General features: G+C 47.5%; 1 long non-coding RNA gene across 2 annotated transcripts in view; it reads right to left on the reverse strand.

The window, feature by feature from the left end:
* LOC112546293 (uncharacterized) overlaps positions 1-20,771 on the reverse strand; it is a 29,191-nt gene extending 8,420 nt beyond the window's left edge. The window contains exons 1-4 of one of the 2 annotated variants that reach the window (XR_003089957.3): positions 20,680-20,771; positions 19,060-19,193; positions 13,541-13,612; positions 7,046-7,173 (exon numbers count right to left, since the gene is read on the reverse strand). This is a non-coding gene — a long non-coding RNA (uncharacterized LOC112546293). The remainder of the gene's footprint in view (positions 1-7,045; positions 7,174-13,540; positions 13,613-19,059; positions 19,194-20,679) is intronic. The other variant, XR_012896425.2, reaches the window with a different exon arrangement.
* Positions 20,772-23,525: the final 2,754 nt, after the last annotated feature.

A 23,525-nucleotide genomic window follows, 5' to 3' on the forward strand; every position in this document is an offset into this window, starting at 1 on the left:
ATTTTAACTGAATAGAAAGCTCAGTTAAAGAATCACGAAACCCTTAGAAACTGCTCATGGTATCTATGAGTTTAATAAATAGCCACAAGCTAATAAATGCTTTCACCAAATGCTCTTGTCTTGCAATTCACTGACGATTCAGACCTTGCTTGTGAAATAGGCTGCTGCCTTGATTAGCATTAATGGTACAGGATGTTAGAAGACATTCTAAGGACTCAGTCTTTTACTTAGGTTAGCTCCAGCTGAAGAAATGGGGTTCTGAATACCCATTGAGCATTCAATGGGACATGCAGATGCTCAGGATCTCGTTTTGGCTGTCATTGTAAATTACTTGGTTTCTGGCCCAGGTCTCTGAGAGAGCCCATGAAGTTCTTTATCACTTTACTCCCTGTGCAGTCAGATGCCTCAAGATCTCCTTTCTGACAATCCCGAGCAAATTCTCTCTCTAGGAATGCAGTGATCACCCTCTCCATACACTGTTTAATATTCCCCCCTTCCTGCTGCAAGATCCTCTTTTCACATCTTCACATTTACCTCTAATTTGGAATTAAAAGGACATGATCAAGCAACATGCATAGCACCGACGGAATTGAACCTGGGACCACTGGAGAGTAGCAAATGCGCCTCTATTGCATGAGCTTAAAAGCCAGCTGGTTCTCTGCCAAGACTGTAGAGCAGTTTCATTATTCTCTCTGTAAAAGGCTGCAGTGCCACAAGTTGGAACAGTGCATCCCACCCAGCAGGTATGTGGGTTAGACATGCAGAACCCTATGCTCTACTTTTCTGTTACCATGGAACAAATTATCCAGGAAGGTTAGACTGGGGGATTCAGCATCTCTCTGCTAGGATAAGAAATCATCATTTCATTTTAAAACCCTGCACATCCACCTAGACTCAGCTACTATGGGTGGAAAGAAAAATCAAGGGAATTCAAAGGGCTGAATCATAAGCACAATAATAATATTGCCCAGGCAAGGAAACCACACAGTTAACAAGCTGAAAACTTTGAATAGACGAAGCACAAAAGCAAAAAAGCTATAAGCAGAAATATGGGAAATCTTGACCTTCATGAGTAAGTAATTCTCACGCCACAAATTCCCAGTGATCTCTCTCTTTTAAAAAAATAAAATAATAAAGGATTAGCTGAGATTGTGACCCTCACTGGTGGATATGGGCCTTGCCACTGTCATCCACGGGTGGGTCTCAAGATTAGAGTATTGCATTGCACGCTACATGAGTCTAGAACTTAAAATCACCCTGGTACTCTAACTGGTGCAGAATGCAATCGCTTGCTTCCTGAATAGGGCAGCTTGCTGGGCGCATATGAAACCACTGCTCTGGGACCTGCACTGGCTACTCATTGGTGGAGTTAAAGGTGTTTGTTATGGCCTAACTGAAGGATCATCTCTGTCCACATTGTTACAGCTACCGTCAGCTGTGTGCCTCAGATGGAGCCTTCTCATTAGGAAAAGAAAGAGGACACTGGCAGGCTGTTCTGTGACTGCCCCAAGACTCTGGCTCTTCAGTGAAATAGCCCAAATTTTGTGACCTCCTGGGGACGTTGGAAAAGATACCTGCTCAACAGGATTTGGGAGCAGGGACTCAGGCCAGACTTCCCAGAGCATGAAGTGGTAGAAAAGGGTTTCTGTAGGAGGTGACTGGCCAGCTGGATTCCTGCTTTAATGCTGCTGGGATTTTATTGTGTTAACTACGTTAGCGTGCTCTGAAGTTTGGGAAGGCATCTTTCTACATGATTCAAGTCTAAATAAATATAAAGAACTATTACTGTGCTTATGATAGATGCTGGGGAGACAGACCTAGAAACTGAGATTCTTCTTTTTATCCATTAACCGGTATGAGCAGAGCTCGCTTCCCTCAAATTAGCACATACAGGAAAAGAGACTCCATGTGTGTTTAGACCATAGCTACGCTTCAGACTGTTGCTGGCATAGTAATGTTGGTTAGGGGCATGACGTTTAACCTTTTAAGACTAGCAAAAGCCCTAGAAGTAGATGCCGATAGACTGGCAAAGAAAGGCTTTAGTTGGGAGAGCTGATTTTGTGCGGAGAATGGGTGTAAAGCTGGGTCTACACTACTATAGCTAAACTAGCAAATCTTTTCTCGCGTTAAGAAGGCCTTAGTGCTTGGCCTCCTTTCTTTGGCCTCTTTCCAATACAACTAACAATTGCCACTCACCTCACGCAAGCAGCCCCCTTTGGCTGAATGCCTGCACCTGTACTCCCTGCTGTAGCAGGCCTCTTGCAACCAAGCTCTCTGGCCAAGTCTGAGCCTCTTTCGCTCCAAGGAGGATCTGCCTCACTGGCCCAGCAGCTGCCTTTAACTGGCTTGCTGGGCTCTGATTGGTGGCTTCCTTTGCAACACTCTATTTTTCTTGGAGGACCTCTCTAAGTTTTGCTGGGCAGATTGTGGCAAGGCCACAAGCCTCCAGCAGGGGGCTTCAGGGCCTGGTCCAGCCCATCACAAGCACTGAGAACAGTAAATGGATTCACCATTCATATTCATGAGACGGTACCCAGCCTTGATGGCTAAGAACCAGAGGTAGATTTGAGCCAGTGACCTGGAGGTAAAAGGCTTAGCATCATGGTCATACTTCCTGAGTCAGCCAGGCCCCCACAACTGCCATCCGCTTTGAAACACATGCCCTCATTTCAGCAGGATCCATGAGACATGGGGTTCAAAATGTTCTTCATACACATCACTCTATGTATTACAATGTTCCTAGACCAGTCATTTTAAAGACCACTATCGTTTCAGATAGCTAGACAGTTCAGATTGGCAGAAAAACTATAAACACAAAAGCGAGATGATTTGATATTTGAGCATGACCTGATACACTTAGGAAGTTCTTCAGCCTCAGAGCCTGATACTCGTTAATGTCCCACATTTTACTCAGCTTGTAATCCTGGGGAGGAAAGCCTGGGACCATCCAATGATCAAAGAACATTTGAAATGACAGTCTGAGGACAAAAGGAGAACAGCACCTTTTGTGTCGGACTAGCGTGGAAAAAACAGGCAGAACTGGAGTGCACACAAGTGCAGTAAGTTATTAATAAAATCTTCTTAAAAACACAGGGAGCAAATCAAGATACACTTCACAAAGCCTCCGGTAATTTGTTTCAGGGGCATTCTTCATGCAATTAAGTATTTTTTCCCATTGCTATTTCACAATCATGGCTTATTAAATTTTGCTGCTTCACACTGAGTCAAGTAATAATTAATTAGTCGTGAGAGGGTTCTCTAATTAAAAGTATCCTCTCTGCTGCTATGACTCTTTTAATGATATTCATTAGGATTAGCACCAGCAACACAAATGGAAGAGGCTATTGTTCAATAAGCTTTCTGTCTTACATATATTTACAAACAGCAGTGACTACAGATGTAGGCCAGGTCTACACTAGGAGGCAATGTCAAACTAAGATATGCAACTCCAGCTACATGAATATCATGGCTGGACTCAGCGTACCTTAGATCGAGTTGTCACAGCAATTCCACTGTGATGGTGGGGGGTGAAACTCTCCTATTGATTCCCCGTACGCGTCTCGATCCGATGGAGTACCTGATTCGATAAGAGCACGATCAGCAATTAATTGAGTGGATCTTTACTAGACCCACTAAATCAATCCCTGGGGGTTTGACCCCTGCAGCGTCGATCTCCTGGTAAGTGTAGACAAGGCCTAAGAGCCCTTCTCTAGGAAGCCCCTACTTCCTTTGAAGAGAGTGCAGTGCATACCTCCTTCCAAGGCTGGGTCCTGTGTTAGTGCTATCAATGTCCCTGAGTCATTCTGCCCAGGTAGCTTTTAAAGACTAGACTGTAAGCTTTTTGAGGCAGGGGCTATCTTGTTGTTATCCATATGTATGGCACCTAGCACTATGGGGCCCTCCTCTCTGATGAGGCCTCTAGGGACTAGAGTTCCAGGAGACCTGCTTTTAATCTGGAAACATTCTATTGGGCCTGCTTCTGATGTCATGCTGGTGTAAATTGTCACTCTGTGGCTGTCAATGGCCTTACACTGGTGTAAAACCAATGTCTATGAGATTGGAATAAGACCCATTGCTATCATGAGCAGTGGTTGTATGGGTATGAGTATGGCTTATTCGTAGCTCATGATCATCCAGTTAGACCTCCTGTACATCTCAGGTACCAGAAACTTCTCTCTCCCATCCTCACCCCTCCTCTCCTGTCATAGACCCTTAACCTCTGGCAGAGTCAGGGAAGCCCTCAAATCTTGCTTTAAAGACTTGAGGGAAGTTACAGAGAACTCAAACCAGCAAGTGACCTGTGCCCCACACTGTAGAGGAGGGGAATCCTCTTTCCAGAGTCTTGTGCACATAAAGGCTGCAAAATCCAGCCAGAAGGGGCTACTTAGGAGAGACTGGGCAGAGACTAGCACAGGTTATACAAAAAGTGTGGGATTTTCAAAGCCTGTTCAGTTTAATATGAACTGAGTGTGAAATTCCCATAGACTGCTTTGAAAACTTTGGCCTAAAGTTCCAATACATATAAGCAGTGTTTGTGTAAGTGGAAATCTGATGATCCAGATTCAAAGTAAAGCAAAAGGTTGCTTTCCCAGGCAGCAAAGAAAGAAGTGTTCTTCCTACTGACGTGTGATTCATGTCGATGATTTGTCGGAAAAGCTGTGCAGTTGTCGCTGCATTCTAAATGGGCTTCCTGAACAAGAGATTGATTTGCACACAAAGAAATCTTGCCTTGTTTATGCAAGAAGTTTTTGGGGGTGCTATTTGTGTGTGTGCGTGTTTGGGTCTATCTTACCTCTCGTGAAACATATCACCTTGCAAAATGTGCTGAACAAAGATAACCTGGTGAAAAATATCCTCATGGTTTTGAGAGGCAAAGTAACCAATCTTGATATTGACACTGAAAAATAGCAAGTGGTTTTGAGACACTGAATGATGAGGCTATTTGCCATACACTGTCTCTGGAGACTTTATCTTAGGAAACAAGGGTTTTGATTTTTTAAATTTTATACTCACAAATCAAATAAAAAAGCAGCAAGAAAATGTAATCATACCTAATTATCTACCCTTCACACCAACTGTTGTTCTTTTCCTTCATGTTGGTGGTAATTATCAAAATGAGCAAACCAAACGGGATATGATTTTTTGAATCTTAGGTAAATTCACAGAAAAAAATGTGCAACAAACTAGATGATAATCAGCTAAGTGATGTAAATGAATGGTACGTGAGTGGCTATTGTTGCAGTGTTGCATGCAGTGTTGCTTTTGGAAGCTCCTGTGTCTTATTCATAGGTATGGGATCCCTAGGGATGCAGAAACACTCATAACGGAGACACACAGTTAACATGTGTGCACACAGAGTCAGGGTAACTCACAATGCAAATGACCAATATGATTTGGCATTTGTTGGCACAATTACCTGACTCGTGCACATGATTGCAGTAAGCAGGCATGCAAAACACATATGCTAATGTAATATAAGCTTCTGGAAATTTAGCTCTACAATGAAGATTTTCTATGGCACTTACTGCACGATGACCAAAAAGCACTGTACTGAAATTGAACTGAAATTAGCATGGGCAAAATGAATCCTAGAATCCTAGGGCTGGAAGAGACCTCAGGAGGTCATCGAGTCCAGCCCCAGCTAAATCAACCCAGCCAGGGCTTTGTCAAGCCAAGACTTAAAAACCTCTAGGGATGGAGATTCTACCACTTCCCTAGGGAACCCATCCCAGTGCTTCCCCACCCTCCTAGGGAAATAGATTTTCCTAATATCCAACCTAGACCTCCCCTTGAATACAGTGGAAGTTTAGCCTGAGTACAGAGATCAGCAGTACTCCTTCCTAGATAGTCGCTTCCCAGTCTGTGTGAAATTGATTTTTCCTTTCTAAGTGGAGTACTTTGTATTTGTCTTTATTAATCTTCATCCTATTTACCTCAGATCATTTCTCTTGTTTGTCCAGATCATTTTGAATTTTCATAATGAATCCTACTTTCCATATGATTACTAATGTTCGGAGAGGAATGATTTAAGTTAATTACGCCTGTCTCATGCTAGTTTATTGAAAGGTAGGCAAAACCTTCCAGCACCCAGTTTGATTTTGGGAGGCATTAACATTTGGAGGTTGACCAAAAATGGATCTGAGCCACTAATGTAATTAAGCATGCACTTAACTTGAAGTATGTGGTTAGCTTCATTATAATATCAACAAAATTTAACTTTGGAAATCCCCTTGAACTGTGGAAAAGGCCAGATTCAGCCATAGGCCTGCTCAAGTGCTTAAAATTAAACAAACACTTGAATGTTTTGCTGGATCAGGTTCAAGTTCAAGTCTGAATCTAAACTTATCAAAGTTCAATTGGGTTTGGATTGGATGTTTGGATTTGAATGTATATTAGAGAGAGGGATCTGAGCTATTAGAGTTCAGATCTCACTCCAGATATGCACTTCCATGTGCCCAAACCTCTCACTTCTGGGCCTAGAGGTTTTTATATGCCAATTAGGTGGGGTAGCCAAATGAATCCGATGTTCCATTGCCACTTTAGCTCTAATCTCTTTTTATTTTGATTGGAAATGCTAACATGGGGCTCCCTTAACCCCACTGAAAATGTCCTACACCGTAATGTTTGTTCAATGAAATGGCAGCTGGTGGATTATTTAAGTTTTGTGCCTTGGAAATTAGAGAGGGGCATTGCTTTAGGCATCCGCTAACTTTGCGAAGCAGTGGAAGTTAAAGAAAGCCACACTTGTGTTAATATTGCTATTCCACTGCAAAGAAGAAAATTTAGCATGATCTCTCTCCAGTGCCTTATTAACTGCCTGCTTTCAGTTATAACATTTATCTGCTGCAGATTGGAAGTGATATATTTTCACTCCTTGCAAACAGCTGTTCTGGAGTTTTAATTACGTGCACCATTATAAAAAGAATCCCAAATCAAAACACTTGGGGGGGGGAGATTATTTTTCTCCCCCTTTAAAAACCACAATTTGTGTTTAGATTTATCTCTATAAACAGGATATTAGAGAAGCAAATGTGATAACACTTACTTTAATGAGTGCTTCATGTCTAATCCATTTTAGCATTTGGATGCTCTCAGCTGGCTTCTGCAGTAATTACATTTCCATTATCTTTAATTCATAACTTGATCTTTCATTACAAGCAATTTCTTCCTTTCCTTTTTGTAAAAAAATATTTTTTATTTATTGCTTGTATTTATGCCTTTGATCCACTTTACTCTGGGAAGTTCTAATACTGGGTCTAGTATCAACAGCATTCTGGCTGGGTTTTTTGAGAGTGAAAGAAAAATGCAGACAATTTGCACTGTGAAACCTCCAAGGGATGATGCTATTACCTTGAAGGACTCCTGCACAGTTTTTCCCTCTCGGAGTGAATTTTTCATTCAATGTACATTCATTCACTGATGCAGAAAAAAAAATCACACTGAGGTTTCCTTGCATAATGGCTTTGGAGAACAGTTCTTTAGGAAATGAGGAACATTTTTATCATGCTATCGGCTCAGATATGCAGACCCAAGTACTAAGCAACGGTCAATAAAAAAAATCCAGGCTTTCTCCCGAGCAGCTAGAGAAGTGGTATCTTCATGTGCAACTCTCAAAGTGCTGGGGAAAAAGCTGATGGGTGAGGAAGTAATTTTTTTTTTTTGGAACATTCCACTGTGATACAGGACGAGATGTTTTCCTTCTCTTTATATCGCGATATATGTCTGGTAAGTCTTAAGTCAAGATCTGGAAATAAAACAGAGTTTTTCAAAGAGAATGTAAGGACTTTAGGAAAATGGCACTTGCTATGGTAACCTTGATTAAATAATATACAAACATGAGATCAGGTCACACTGTTCAGAGCAGAATTTCCAGCTGGTTTCCAAAGTTGGTGCAATATCCCCCAAATTCCTTGCATTCCCTCTGAGAAACTCTGATTATTCTCACATCTGAGTGAAAGACTTTGGATGGGAGCTCACAGTTTCAAAAACAATCTTGCATATGCGAGTGTGTGTGTACACGTGTGCAAGGCAGGACAAAGCCAGGGAACAAAGAGGAGGCCATGGAACCACAAAGTGACAAATGAATTGAACTTCATACTGGTTAACACAGATCAAGATAACTGCCAGCAATGAGTTCCACATTCAACTTGAAGTGTGTAATTTCTATTTCACCAGCACTACAGCTGCTCTGTCAACCTTACATTCAATTATATTCAGCAATTCAGGTCAATGCCAAACCGGTTTGCCCTGCTAGCTTGCTGCCAATACATAGAGCTTTTTCATTGGATAAGAAACAAATATGTCAAAGTCATGTGCCTAACTGCTAGCACGCAGCGCAAAACCATGTTGTCATGGCGATTGCTTCCGATGGAGAGTGAATAACAGGAAATTATTCGAGCAACCTACCTGAGATATTTTTCTCTTTTAGGGGCTGAGGAAAGGTAAAAGCCTGCTGATATAACCGTTGTTTCCTATGTTACCCACAGTGACAGACAGCTGCTTGAACAAAGTGAGTGGCAAAGGATGTGGAGAGATCTCCCATCCATCTCCAGCAATTAAGAGCATGACCTTTATGTTGGGATCCAGGAACTCCGAAATATCTAAGCAGCTCATACCTATTTTTAATCCACTGATGGGATTTTTATAAGAAGTCTGTGAAGGCTAGTGCATTTCTCGAGGATTTGTTGTAAACCCAAAGAGCCTTAAAGATGAATGGAGACAATTTTTTTACAAGATGCAGGCAAAGTTCCAGACCAGAAACAGTGTCTGTTTACACTGGCTTCACCAAAAGACCAGGGTCCACTCACAAGGCCCTTTTGCTCATCGAGAGAGGCACACAGGGGACTTAAATCTGCTTTAAGGTAGTGCTGTGGATTCTTCTGCCACAGGCATAGTTAGAGCTGGTCATGGCTTGCCTCTCCTGGTCTAGATAGTTCCTTCCCAACATACAGGGGGTGGGAACTTGTCAGGAGGTAGACCATAGCATGATGTGCCTCAGATACCTTGATTGAGACAGCAGTTCCTTGGGATTCTGTTCTTACTTGTTTTGGGGTTAATTCAGTCTTCCAGAGACTCTAGGATCAGGGGGCAAGGAAGGTATTGTGAAGACGCTCACACCTTCCCACTATGGTGCACTGAACTTTGTTTTGGTCCCCCTGCGTATCTAGTTCCCAACTCCTTTTTCAAGCTATATAAGAGTTCTGATCTTCAGATACACCGAGCTCTCATTGGCCATGTCTACACTAGGAAACTATTTCAAAATTACTAAATTCAGCTTAAGAACTCCTGCTTTAACAAATTCGAACTAGAGTGTCCTCACTACAGGGAAGCATCAAAATTAATCCAAGGCAAGCTCTGTTACTGTGAACATGCTACCTCAGACTTATAGCCCCAGAAAACAGTCTAGGGAGTGCAGGAGGCCTTCCAGCCCTGGTCTGCACTAGGGAGTTATTTTGAAATAGTAAGCGGAGCGTCCACACTACCCAGCCCATTATTTCAAAATAACAGGCTAGTTATTTCAAAATCTCTACTCCTGCTTTCCTCAGGGAATAACGCATATTTCAAAATAGTTATTTCAAAATAGCATTAGTGTGGATGCTCCACTGCTGCTATTTCAAAATAAGTATTCTCCAGAGTCATTCAAAGTAGTTACTTACCAGTGCTTCCTGGGGCTCTAAGTCGAGGTAGCACATCTAGAATAACAGAGCCTGCCTTGGACTAAATAGCATGTCCCCATAGTGGGGACATGCTATTTTGATTGTGTTATTTTTGGGAGTTATTATTTTGAATTTAGATATTCTGAAAGAATTTCCTAGTGTAGACATGCCCCTGGAGGCCAATAAATTCAAATTGGCAGCACTGGAGTGTCCACGCTACCGTTATTTCAAGACTACTATTTCAGAATTAGTGTTACTCCTTGTGAAAAGTAGGAGTACAGAGTTCAAATTCCATGGCCCATTATTTTGAAATAACAGGCTTGGTAGTATGGATGTACTGCTTATGAATTCATACTTGGGGGGGGGGGGGTATTTTGGAGTAAGTTCCTCATGTCGACCAGGGACTATAGAGCCATTAAGAAAAACAGATGGTAGACCAAAGGCAGCCACATGCAATGCTAGGACTCATTTGCAACAGAATGTGTTTCAAATTCACTAACTGGGAGGCTGTTTTCCTCCTGCAATTTAAACTAAAACCAGATATAATGCTGGGGAAGGCAAGAGTTAAAAGAGAAGCAAGGGAAAAGAAAGAACAAATAAATGGGAAAACAAGAAGAGCAGCCTAGGAAACTATGATTCATTGAACAATTGATGTGAGATTCAAATCATAATGTTCCAAGCCCTGGTACCTTTTCCTTGGCTTCCGACAATGCACCACAGTCAATGAATGCAAAAATAACTCTACAAATGGGATTGTTTGCAAGTCTAAGTGGGAGTGCTTTGGGAAATGGCTCTGCTTCAAGGAAGAGGGAAGAAAATATGGTGATAATTATTAAATCCCTAGTGCCTGATAGTATCCATTCCGCTTTGCCGTGTTTATTTTTGGACAAATTATGGCTCGTTCTTGAAAATAAAATAGCAGATAAGGCTTTAAAGCAGCTGGTCACTAGACAGAGGAATTGTTAAAGGGTACATCTGTTCGATGTGTGTTGTGTGTCCCAGTCTGTGCCAGCTTCAAACAGGGTCTGTTACAATGGCAGGAAACTAGCCTGCTAGCTCAATTTGAGACAGGCTTGCTCTTTAGCTCTGCGGGTCCCCAGTTCAAGCCCTAGGGATTATGGTTGTGCTGGACACAGCTGCATTGAGCACAATGGCACATGTGTGTTTTCAGTGGCACGTGGAATACAGACGTTGCTTGCCTTCATTGCCTGGGTATCACAGCATAGATGGTGAGACATGGCTGAGTAGAGCAGAATGTTCTCTGTGCCTGAATTGTCAGGGGGTAGCCTACATGGGCTCTCTCCATACACATGTCTACACTGCAGGCTTTTTGCGCAAGAACAGCCGTTCTCCCACAAAAACTTGCAGAGCGTCTACACTGCATGCACGTTCTTGCGCACATAAATTTACAGTAAAGCGTTGTAAAACAGGGCTTCTTCCAGAAGAGTTATTCCTCTCCCAACAAGGAATAAGCCCTCTTGCACAAGAGCTCTTCCACAAGAAGGCAGTATAGACAGGCAACATGAATTTCTTGTGCAAGAAACCCCTATGGCTAAAATGGCCATCAGAGATGTCTTGCACAAAAGAGCGTCCATACTGCCATGGACGCTCGTGCACAAAAGCACATCTCTTCCACAAAAGCACATGGTAATGTGGACGCACTTTTGTGGAAGACCATTTACACAAGAACTCTTGTGCAAAATGGTTCTTGTGCAAGAAGCCCGCAGCGTAGACATAGCAAGACAGATCTTCACATAGGATTGTTCTGCTTTCTCCTTGATGTTGGAGACTTTCCCCGCCATCTCTTCCCTGGGTTAGCCATTCAGTGCAGGGTTGCTACACATGTAATGCCTGCAGGGGCAGCCCGAGGTGGGCTGCTGGCAGTTGGTGCCCCAGGTGGAAGGCACGATCGGCACCCCCTCCTCCACAGACCTCAATGACACGAAGTCATCATTGGGCACCCTGTTTAACGCGGCGCCCTAGGCGACAGCCTAATCGGCCTATACGCACGGGCTGCCCCTGAATGCCTGAATTCTACACTCCCCCATCAGCATTAACATGATTATGGAGCAGTTTGCACTTCTGGCCCCTTTCTGGTCTCTCTGGGGATGAGTGACCGTGTTGACAATCCTGGGCTGGCCCGGCTCCTGCTAGCACTCTCAAAATGGTTGGTGAAGTTATGGCTCAGGATCTGAAGCCTAAGGTGGTGGGAGAAGGCTCCAAAGGGGGTGGGTGATCTGTGGGACACCTAATTCCATGCAGAACACAATTTGCGCACCTGGAGAAAAAGGTCAGTTTCGGAGCTTTTGGTGCATGTTTTGCACTTCTCACATTTATTTCAATTTTTTTTATTGGACATTGGAGTTAACCTAAGAGTGGACATGGTTCTCATATAGCAACTTTGTGCCTTAGAGAATTTGGCTACATCTACACTGGCGGCTTCTTGTGCAAGAACTCTTTTGCGGAAGTGTTCTTGTGCAAAAACTCTTCCACAAGAGAGTGTCTACACTGTCGTGCTTTTACACAAGAGATGTGCTTTTGCCCAAGAGCATCCATGGCAGTGTAGACGCTCTCTTGTGCAAGAAATCTCTTATGGCCATTTTAACCATAGGGGCTTCTTGCGCAAGAAATTCATGTTGCCTGTCTACACTGCCCTCTTCTGGAAGAGCTCTTGCGCAAGAGGGCTTATTCCTCATGGGGAGAAGAATAACTCTTCTGGAAGAAGCCCTGTTTTACAACGCTGTACTGTAAATTTACTTCTGGAAGAATGCTCGTGCAGCGTAGACAGCCAGCAAGTTTTTGCGGAAGAACAGCTGTTCTTGCACAAGAAGCTGCCAGTGTAGATGTAGCCTTACAGACTAAACAGCTTTAGGTAACATAAGAACAGCCACACAGGGTCAGACCAGAGGTCCATCTAGCCTAGTATCCTATCTTCCATCAGTGACTAATGCCATATGTGCCTAAGGAAATGAACAGAATAGAGAGTCAACAAGTGATCCATTCTCTGTCGCCCATTCCCAGCTTCTGACACACAGAGGTTATGGACACCATTCCTATCCATCCTGGCTAATAGCCACTGATTGACCTATCCTCCATGAATTTTTCTACCTCTTTTTGAATCCTGTTAAAATCTTGGCCTTCACAACATCCTCTGGCAAGGAGTTCCAGGCTGTGTCTAGACTACATGGCTCCATCGATGGAGCCATGTAGATTAGACAGATAGGCAAAGGCAAATGAAGCCGTGATTTAAATGATCGTGGCTTCATTTAAATTTACACGGTTGCCGTGCTGAGCCGACAAACAGCTGATCAGCTGTTTGTCGGCTCAGCGCGCTAGTCTGGACACTCCCCTGCCGACATCAAAGCCCTTTGTCGGCAGCCCCGTTATTCCTCGTGGGATGAGGTTTACCGGGGCTGCCGACAAAGGGCTTTGATGTCGGCAGAGGAGCGTCCAGACTAGCGCGCTGAGCCGACAAACAGCTGATCAGCTGTTTGTCGGCTCAGCGCAGCAGCCGTGTAAATTTAAATAAAGCCGCGATCATTTAAATCGCGGCTTCATTTGCCTTTGCCAAAAACACAAATCTACATGGTTCCGTTGACGGAGCCATGTAGTTTAGACGTACCCCCACAGTTTGACTGTGCATTGTATGAAGAAGTACTGGATTTGTTCACTTCACCCATCACCAAGACAAACTCACCTCTGGGACTAGATGTGGGTGTCATTATAAAGGTGGGCATAGCACTTTGAAGACAGGAAGTGAACTTCTTATTCAGTTAAGAAGCGGGGTTTGTACCCCCAGCAAAGTGGGGTTTGTACCCCCAGCTAGAATTTGGATGTGTATTGATCCTCTTATTGGAAACCACTGCTAGTCTTGCAATACATACCATAAGTTCTTTAATGAATGACTATGAACAGTCCAGACATTGGCTTTCAGTCTCTCCTAAAAGATCATTGTACTGAAAAACAAAAACACAAGATGCTTAAACAATTTGAGCAAAGATTTTTGCAATAACCTCCCTTTGTCTCTCAAGCAGTAGGAGACTGGTAGGAGATATGGCCAGAATTTGCATGCTGGAATCTGGAGCATGAATAATTCGATGTGCTAGACCTGCTAGGATCTGATGTTTCCTTTATAATGTTCATACAATAACAGCAGCTGGTGAGGGCTGAAAGAGCTTTCTGGCTGGTCTGTTTTAAAATTAAGCCAGGTATTGGGTATCTGGGATAGGTTCACTGGGCAAACCATGATGTTAGCAGTTATTGATGGCATAATAGCGCCAGGTGTGTAAAATTTTGTAAACCTTATGCCAAATGATGAGCTATTCCTCTGTTCCCAGTAACTAGAATCACAACGAACAGGCACGGATGGGAGAGAAGAAGCTGATTAAAGCCCTGTCCAATAACAACATTCCCCAGCCCTAGAATCTCAGGGGTCAGTGTTAATGAGCAGGATCCACGAGGAAGTGGGCGCGTTTGATGTCGTTCGTGCTTCCTGCCACTGAAACAGAGCCAGATTGTGAAGCGAAGGAAAACAAAGAAGCATGGTAGCCGATGGGAAAGCAGTGCCGCTTCAAAGCCATCACGCAACAGAGAGATGGTGGCACTGCAGGGGAGTTTCCCACCGACAAACTGGCCAAGAGATAAGAAACTGTTTGCAACGCCACACTGAGGGAGGGGTAGTCAGCTGCCGCGGAGGAGAAATGCTATAAGGCAGGTGTGCTCGCTGGGGGTAGGCAGCAGCCTGCAGTGCTACAAGCAGGGGGAATGTGGAGAGGTTTGGGATCTGCATCCACTCTTGTGGGCTGCATAGCTCAGGGTGACAGGCTGTGCTCCTTGAAGTCAATGGCACGCATGCCTGTTGACTTTAATGGGGCAGGATTGAGTCCTGGCCTCCTATCCTGGCCTCTTTTTCTCCGTGTCTCGGCATTGCCTTCCCAGACTGCATGCTGCTCCCTGTGGCCAAGAGAAGCCATTAGTCCTCTTCTTGTCTCCACCCCAATCCCAGCCTTCCAAAAACAAGCTGATGTGGTGCAGGCCCCTTTCTGGGTCATTCACAAGAAGCAGCTGTTCTCTTTGTAGGGGATGGGTTTGCAGAGCACAGACCCCTATAGATCATCCACAGAGAGATCTGATGGCACAAGCTTTTCTCATTCCCACCAGGGATTTCCCTTCCCCCTCCCCAAGGGGTGTATACCCCCCTGAATTTTCCCAACCCCCCCCCCAGTTTTGTGAACTATGGTGCCATACAGCCCACCTTCACCCTCACAGCCTCACCCCTCATCAGCCCTGACACCCCCCCTCATTTCAATTCTTGGGGAGGCTACTGATTCCCACACATGGAAAGACACATCTGTCTCCTTTCGCCTGTTCGCGCAATGGGATCCTGGAGATGAGGCCTCCTCTCTTCCAGGGTTTCTGGGCACGGGCTTCTCAAGTGCAGAAGCTTCCTCCCTGGCTAGTACTGCCCACAACGTCATGACACGGCAGTGGAGTTAGTCACCCCAGCATCACAATGCAGTGATGCACCATGGTGAAGCATGGCCTCATTCCTGGTGAGCCAACGGTGAAATATAGTCCCTTTTCCCCAGCCAAACGGAATTCCCGATGGCTGAGAGTTGTACCATGGACTTGGACACCACTGCTTTGGGCTCCAGCTGCTGCCGTTCCCATTACCTATGCCTGCAAAGATGGAGAAACTTTGAATTCTGTAATTCAGTGACTGCAGGTGGTCACCTTCACAGCCTGTCTGATCTAAGTGGGCAAGCAATCAGCACAGAACCAGCAGTGGCAAATTGTCTGCAGTCTGTCCTAAGGCACATGAAAGATCTGTTCTGCATTGAGATGCAAAACAGCAAAGGGCATCCTGATAGACCTGAGAAGGTAACTGGTGTGGAATAAATTCCTTGGGCCAAATTAATCCCCTGTTTAAGTGCAGCTCTCCAAACTCCTGACAAGTGAACTATTACATTCTCTTTAATAGAACCGCCCCTCGCACATCCTACTGGCCGGGAACGGGAAACTGTGGCCAGGAGGAGCTGTTGGGGGTGGTGCTGGAAGAGAAAAGCAGCGTGCGAAGCCATGTGCCTCTTTACCCCCACTCCTGGGCCCACAAGGGCTGTTTGGCCCCTTCAGGAGTGACACGTAGAGCCCTGCTCAGGAGATGCGGCAGCCAAAGGAGGGGAGCCTAGTGTCACCACTCTGAGAGCCAGCGCCCCACACTGGAAGTTCCTCCCAGCTGTGCAGCTGCACCAGCCCCAGCCTGGCTACCAGCAGCACTGTACTAACCCAGACAGGAGATGCGGCTGGTGGTGGGGCAGGGGACAGTACAGCTGCATGGCCAGGAGATGTTAGCATGGGGCGCTGGCCTCCCTGTACCACCGACCTGGAGCCACTGGCGATAAGTGCCACCCTCCAGGAGCCCACACCACAGCCCTCAGTCCTCTCCCAGAGCAAGCACCCCCTCTTGAACCCCTACTCCAGTACTGCTTCCCTCCCAGCAGCCCACATCCCTACCCTGACCCTCCTCTGATAGCCAGCACCCCAAAATCCCATCCCAACACTGAGCCCTCTCTCATAGCCAGCAACCTGTACTCCCTCCTGAACCCTCCTGCAACCCAAGTATCTGCCCCAACCCTGCCCCTCCCCAAGCCAGTGTAACCCAGATAGCTTCCTGAACCTGCACCTCTGGAGCTTATTGCATGAGCCTCTACCACTTGAGCTAAAAGACAGCTAGCTCTCAGCTAAGGCTGTAAAGAACACTCATTCTCTCTCTAAGTTGTCTAAGTGCCACTCCATGGGCCAGTGACCACACCCTGTAGCTATGTGGGTTACACCAGTGTTACATATTTCCTCCTTCATCCCAATCCCCAGCCTTTACCCCCTCTCACAGCTAGCACCCCACACCTCTGTGTGCACCCAATCCCCAGCCTGGAGTCCCATCCCAGGGCCAGCACCCATACCCTGGGAATGGCTAGCTCATTACAGTCAGTAATTTTCTCCTTTAAGTATTCTTACCTTCTTATCACGCTTGGAAGTGGGCCGCATCTATCCTAATTGAATTAGCCTCATTAGCACTGATGTAACACTCCCATCTCTGTATGCATGTATATACCCCTGCCAACTGAAGCTTCCACTTCATGCATCTAAGGATGTGAGCTGTAGACCATGAAAGCTTATCCCCTAGTGTCCTAATACGTTTTTTTAGGCCTTGTCTATACTGGCACGTTTTGTCGACAAAACAGTGAAAGCGTACAAACTACAATGCAACTTTTGTCGGGAAAAACACCTCGTTTTGGCAACAAAAAGCTTCCACCTCTGTGAGAGACTTTCCCCTGCCCTTTATTGTTGACAAAGAGCTAGTGTGAGCTCTGCTTGTTTTGTCAAGAGAGCTAGCTTCTGTGAATGCTCACCACAATGTTTCTGTCAGTGCCTCCCACAATGCTTGCCCTGATGGCCCTGCTCAGTGTTTTGTGATCTCTGGTGCCCTGCAAGCACCCCTCTCCCCTTTCAGAGCTCCAGGAAGTATCTGGCAGCTGAGTGAACTGTTCCATTTGGTAAACAAAGAACAAATAGTTGGAATGCTCCTGTTCTGCCTTGCTAGGAACACAGTGGCAGGGGGAGAGCTGGAGAGACTGCTCTGCTGCTTTGAGATTCCTCAGCATCGAGAGCTCACAGAGCTGTGAGGAAATCCCAAGAAATGCAGGGATCAGCTCTGCCTTCCCCCAGCACTGCACTGTGGGATGCTCATTGCACATCCCCATTGCTTTGCTCTTATCTGGTGACAGGAAGCTAGCAATGTGGCCATGAAATGCCAACAATAGGAGGCAGAAAAAAATGGTTTGACCATTTTTCACTTTTGGCAGCTTTTGCATGTCAACAGCACTTTTGTCACTGAACCTTCCCAGTGTAGCCATAGCCCTAGTCTTTAGGGTGTCACTGGAAACTATTTGTTTTTGCTGAAACAGACTAATGTGGCTACCTCTCTGAAACTATCAGAGAAGAGACATTCGTAATGAGAGCAGCCTTCTGTTTAACGATGACCTTAACGAATTAGACATGCAGAACACCAATAACATTGGTTTGTCTAATTAGATTAATAAAATAGGAGTGGAGCCTCTTTATTTTCCTGCAGATTTACAGCATGTGCATCCCAAAGGGCAGCACCCATATGGCTTTGGGAGGCACCTCAGGGACAGCTCCTTTCCCTATGCACCTACAGTCTAGCTAGGAACAGCTGAGGCTTTATTAACAGTACCTCCTTATTAGGCTGACCAGATGTCCCATTTTTAAAGGAACAGACCCGTATTTAAGCCCTCCTGCAAGGTGTCCCTACTTTTTTTTAAAAAATGGGCCAATTGACCCATATTTTTGCCTCTCCTCTCCCATTAGTGCTGGGGAGTCCTGTTGCCGGCTGGATCCTTGCTCACCAGCTGGCCACTCACCAGTGGGCATGAATAAAGCTGGTGGTTGGGCACAGCTGCAACGTATGGAGCCGACCACTCCCCCGCTGGCCCATCAATGCAGTCCCTGCTGTGTGCCTCCTCTTAGGAAGCAGGCCCCCCTCACCTGCTGTCCCACTGCCGGACATCACTTGGTGTGGTGGTTGATGAGTGTGGGCTAGCAATGGGCAGTTCAGTGTCATCTCTGCTGCCCACCCATGGCCCTTTACCTGCTTCCCCCCTCACTGTCCTCTCCCTGCTGTGCCCCTTCACCCTCCCCTACCCAGTCTTGCTGCTTTTCCATATTCCCAGCCTAGCAGGGTGTGCCCTGCTCCCGGTGCTGAGGGGAGAACCAACCCCTGGTCAGATCATTCCATTCACTAACAGTCTGGCTGGCCAGCTCCTCCCTTCCCCCGCTGCCGCTGGCTGGGCTGGCACCAGGGAAAGCTCAAGACCCTACCGTCCAGGGACTGTCCAGGGCACCAAGTGATATCCGGCAGTAGGAGGAGCCATGCCCTGTTTATGCCAAAGCCCCACACAGCACTAGCTCAGCAAAGCTCCTCTGCCCCTCAGCTAAGCTCTGCAGAGGGGGGAGGAAGCTATTTCCAGTCTGTTTGTACCCTGATGACTCCACAGAGCCCCCAGGCCAGGGTGCTTAGCATCCTCTTCACTCACTGCCCCCACCCTAAGTTCTGCCCCCAGGACATGCAGGCCTGCTTTGTGCCCTAGGCACCCTCTCTGGCCAGGTTGACTGAAGCTCCTGCAGACAGATTCTCTGAGCCCTAGAGCACAATGCATCCCTTAGGGCTTAACCCCTTCCTGTCTGAGTTTCAACAGGGCTCCGATTACTGAAAGGAGGGCAGTCTCAGATGAGAGGTGGATCATTGCCTTCAGGGGTCCCATTGCCTGGTTTCTGTCCGAGTCACTTTTCTGTTGGGTCCCATGTCCCAGCTGGGTTTCCTCACCTCTAACATAGCAGCCCTTTGTAGAGCCGGTAAATCCCCTTCCTGGCCAGCTGGCCGATGTCCTTGGTTGGGTCACGGATGGACCATTACAGCAAAGCCACCAAGCTTCCTAGTTTGGGAAACTGTGCTGAGTTCTAATGGAAGGGAAGGAGAGGGGGCTCCATCAGCTTCTACTGTCAGCTCCCAAACTCCCCTGGGCTAGGAGTCTTTCTCCTCTAAGACTCTCTGCTGGAGACACTGCGGGAGAAGAGCTATAGCTAAACCCTCAGCTCCTTCTGCTCCCCAAGGGATCCTTGAGCAAGGGTGTGGACAGGGCCCTTTATGAGGACTTGTACCTCCAGGAGGACAAGAAGGGACCCAAGGCTGGGCATGAGCCTGGTTGGAGCTGGGATTGGAACATGGTGTCTTTAAAGTCTCAGAATCTCCACTGAACAAGGAGAAGATGAACTTGACTCAAGTCTATCTCATTCCCTGCTCTGACTCTGCCTTTCCAAGAGGACACTCACAGCCCCTGCAGCTGCAGGTCCTACAGCCTACTGAGGCCAGCCTGGCGTCAGGAAGCCAGGGTCAGAGGTCACTTATGTCAAATTCAGGGAGTGGGATAGTGAATGAGAAGTGGGCTCTGCTGCTCCTCACGGCCTTGGCTCTCTCCTGGGACACGCTGGACCTGATGCAGAAGCTGACACACAGTGGGAGAAGGAGGCAGGTCAGGATCAATAGACCGGCGCGCATGCTGTGCAAGCGGGCCCACTCCCATCCCTGGGGCTGAGACTTGTGCTCAGAGGGTAATATCTGGTTCACTGGTCATAGCGCTTGAAAAGGGGATTGTCACAATTTGCTTTTGCCTCGCAAGACTGGGACAATGCTCAGCGTCTGGCCTCGTCCCGTCCTTTCTGAACTCCTGATTCACGGACAGCTCATCAGACTGGAGACAGACCTCTTGCCCCATGTTGGCAGGAAAGCCCTTGATCAGAGTAAGGGTGTGACTGAGGACAGTTCTTTCCCACCCTCCGAATCTCAGTGCTGGTAGGAAGGAAGCACTGACTCCCTTCCGTAAGCAGCATCTCCTGGATCTCATGATGGAAGTGGGGGAGGTTGGGCAGGTGATTTGAGGCTTTCGCTCCGAAAGCCAGCCAGGACCCTGACTTGAAGCTCCATTTTCTTCTACTGTCCCTGAAGGAAAAAAGGCCCAATATAGGACTGTCCTGTTTTGACCAAGGATGGCCCAATGGGGTGCAGGCTAGGAGGACAGACTGGTAAATGGATTCCCAGTCTCTCCTTTCAAGTTGCCCCGAGAACTAAAATAAAACTTCCCCCTGCCTCCACCTCCAACCATGCTCACGCCCATGCTGTATGGAGCTTGTCCATTTCTGAGGGCTCTGCCAGCAGTTTCCCCAGCATGACATGCCTAAGGCCAGACAAGGCCTTCTGAAAAGGAAGGGGAAACCATGGGTCACAGTTGGAAAATTGGGAAAACTTCTCCATGTCAATATCTCCCTGCTCGGTCAATCAGCATTGATATTCTAAGAAGTGGGAGGCTAAGAAGTCTCAGCAGATGTTTCAAAGAATGGCCCCGGTCACCACCAGAGGGGATCAGTCTCAGAGCAATTCCAGACCCACCTCTTTGGGACGACCTCCCACAAAACTATAAGGGAAGAGTGTCTCTGAAGTTGTCCCTGCCTTGCATCTGTGTCCTGCCTGGCTGATGTCAGAGTCTCTCTGTGAGGTCACCACCTCCCCACCACTGTCCCCCAATAGGCTGAGGTCCTGCAACAGGCCTTTGTGATGTCACTGCCACACCCACCCCCTCCCTTCTAAGGCTGGTGTCCTGACCTTGGGCAGCATCTCTGGATGTTTGAGCAGCTTCCCCTGGTTCATCCCACTTCATGACAGCTGAGTCTGGGGATCAAGCTTACTGCACACTAAAGCCCCAGAGGCTGCTCCTCAGCCACACTCAGTTTGTCATTTATTAGTAGATGTTAAGACCAGAAGGGACCCTTAGAGTATCTAATCTGACCCCTGAATATCCCAGCCCTCCTGCATATCACAGTAGATAAGTTTATCCAAGCACTCACCAGAAAGGCATCTAGTCTTCATTAGAGGACATCAAGAAATGGGGAGTCTGTCACTAGCTTTGGTGGTTTGTTCCAGTGGTGACTCATCCTCACTGTGCAATATTTGTGCCTTATTCCTAATATGAATATGTCTGTTTTCACCTTCCAACCACTAGATTTTGTTCTGCCTTTTTCTGGAACATTAAACAGCCTCTAATACCTCCAGGAAGGCACTTAGACACTTCCATGGAGTCACCTCTCAGTCTTCCTTTGGCATTGCTGTGGTGTTCAGTGGTGAAGGGGCTCCACACGACTAGGGAATGCTTCAAAGGGGCTTGAGGACTGGAGTGCTCCTGTTTTTGCCCTGCCTGGGCAAAAGAAAGAGTTCAGCCTCCAACCCCAGGATCTGGCTTCACACCCCCACTCTGCCAAACTCTCTGCATGGTCTAATCCCACCACTTCCAGGTTTGCACAGTGGGAATGAAACAGCCCCATCTCCCAGGTGATTTCAGGTGGCTCATGTGTCCTAAAGGAGGAAGGAGGGGCTCATCTGCACAGCTTTGGGGGGGGGGTGTCCCATCCCCACCTGCTGCCCATTCATGGCGTTCGCTCTCTGCCCCATGCAAGTGCTCAACAACCACAATTGCCATGTGTGGAGATTGGAATATTTCCACTCCCTGTGGTTTCCACACAGCCAGGACGTCAGCGTCATCAATCGGGACCATGCCAACAAAGCACAGCCTGGTCCAGCTGCAGTCCTTCCATCCTGCCCAGGGGTCCAGGAGGGACACATGCGCTGGCAACAGTCCAGAATCGGTTGAGATGCAGCTCCAGACCCCAACGTGGAGGAAACCACCATGCTGGAGAGCACCCGTCGTGTCACAGGGAGGGTCAGGCTCAGGGCATTTTGCTAGACTCCTCTCCCAGGGCTGGCATCACCTCTCTTTTGGCAGACTAAAGAGGGCCCTGCCTGGCTGGTGCTTGGTGGAGTCTCCCAGCGCACTGAAAGGACTGGTGCTGATGAGTTGGTGGCATGCCGAGTCACTCCCGTAGGGGGTGCTGTGCTGCCACGGGTGTCCTCCTATGGATGGGAGGTGTGACTGAATCCCATATCCAGGGTGACCAGATGTCCCATTTTTAAAGTGACAGTCCCATATTTAAGCCCTCCCGCCGGTATCCCTACATTTTTTTTAAATGGCAAATTGACCGGTATTTTCTGTCGTGTCCCTTCCACTAGTATTGGTGGGTCCTACTGCTGGCTGGATCCTTGCTCCCCTGCCACCCACCCACTAGTGGTCGGGGGGGTCCAGTGGCTGACAATGGGGGTCAGCGTGCAAGGCTGGTGGTCAGGCAAGCTGCAGCGTACAGGGCTGGCTGAGCCCCCTGCTGGTCCATCAGCCCACTCTTGGTCAGCAGGCCCCCTCTAGCCCCCACCCTGCCTCATTTCCAGCCAGCACTGGGCTGGTGGCTGCTGCAGTGGCAGGCAGGTGGTGGCTGGTTACATGTCACCTCTGCTGCCCACCCATTGGCTCTTTACATGCTTCCCTCTTACTGTCCACTCCCTCTTGTGCCCCTTTACCATCACCCTCCCAATCCCCCTGCTCCTCCATATTCCCCTCCCCACAGCGGGGCTCCTGGCTCTGTGTGGAGAACTGGCTGCTGGTCAGATCATTCAGCTTCCCAACAGCCTGGCTGTCCGGCTCCTTCCTCCCCCTCCTCCCCACTGGCACTGGAAGCTCAAGCCCTCTGGCCCAGGGCAATAGCCAGGAGGAGCCAAGCCCTGCATGCACACAGCACTGGCATGGGGAAGCTCCTTTGCCCCTTAGCTAGGTTCTGGAGTGATGGAGAGGAAGCTATTTTGGACCTGATCTTGCAGTTCCACAGGCAACAGTGCTTAGCACTCTCATCACACACTGCCCCTACCCTAGGTCCTTCCACCATGGAGTGTGGGGCTGCTCTGTCCCCTAGGCATCCTCCCCTGCTGAGCCATCTCTCTGGCTGGGTTGGCTGAAGCCACTCCAGTCAGGTTCCCTGGGCCCTGGTGTTGAAGGCATCCTTAGGGCTTAACCCCTTCCTGCCCACGCTGTAGCCAGGGGACAGGAGGCACCTGGGTTACGTCAGTGGCCAGCAGCTGCTTCGGGGAGTTAGCTGCCTTTCTACACTGTGCGGGCAGGAAGAGATAAGTTGCCTCTAACCATAGGCAAGTGGGGGATGGGAGGGAAGAGATGACCTCTGGAAAAACCTGGACCAGGCCACCCCTACCTCCATCTCTGTTCCACTGGGAGCAGCTCCTGTCCCTTCCCTCCCACACAGTGCCAAAAGGCTGCTGCTGGCCATTCTCTGGTGTGAACCCTGAGAGAAATCGCAGGAGGGGCCATGTGACCCTGGCATGTCCCCCACATGTTGCTTGAG

This window comes from Pelodiscus sinensis, chromosome 17, assembly GCF_052426305.1.
Source record: "Pelodiscus sinensis isolate ZL-2025 chromosome 17, ASM5242630v1, whole genome shotgun sequence".
Lineage (NCBI taxonomy): Eukaryota > Metazoa > Chordata > Testudines > Trionychidae > Pelodiscus > Pelodiscus sinensis.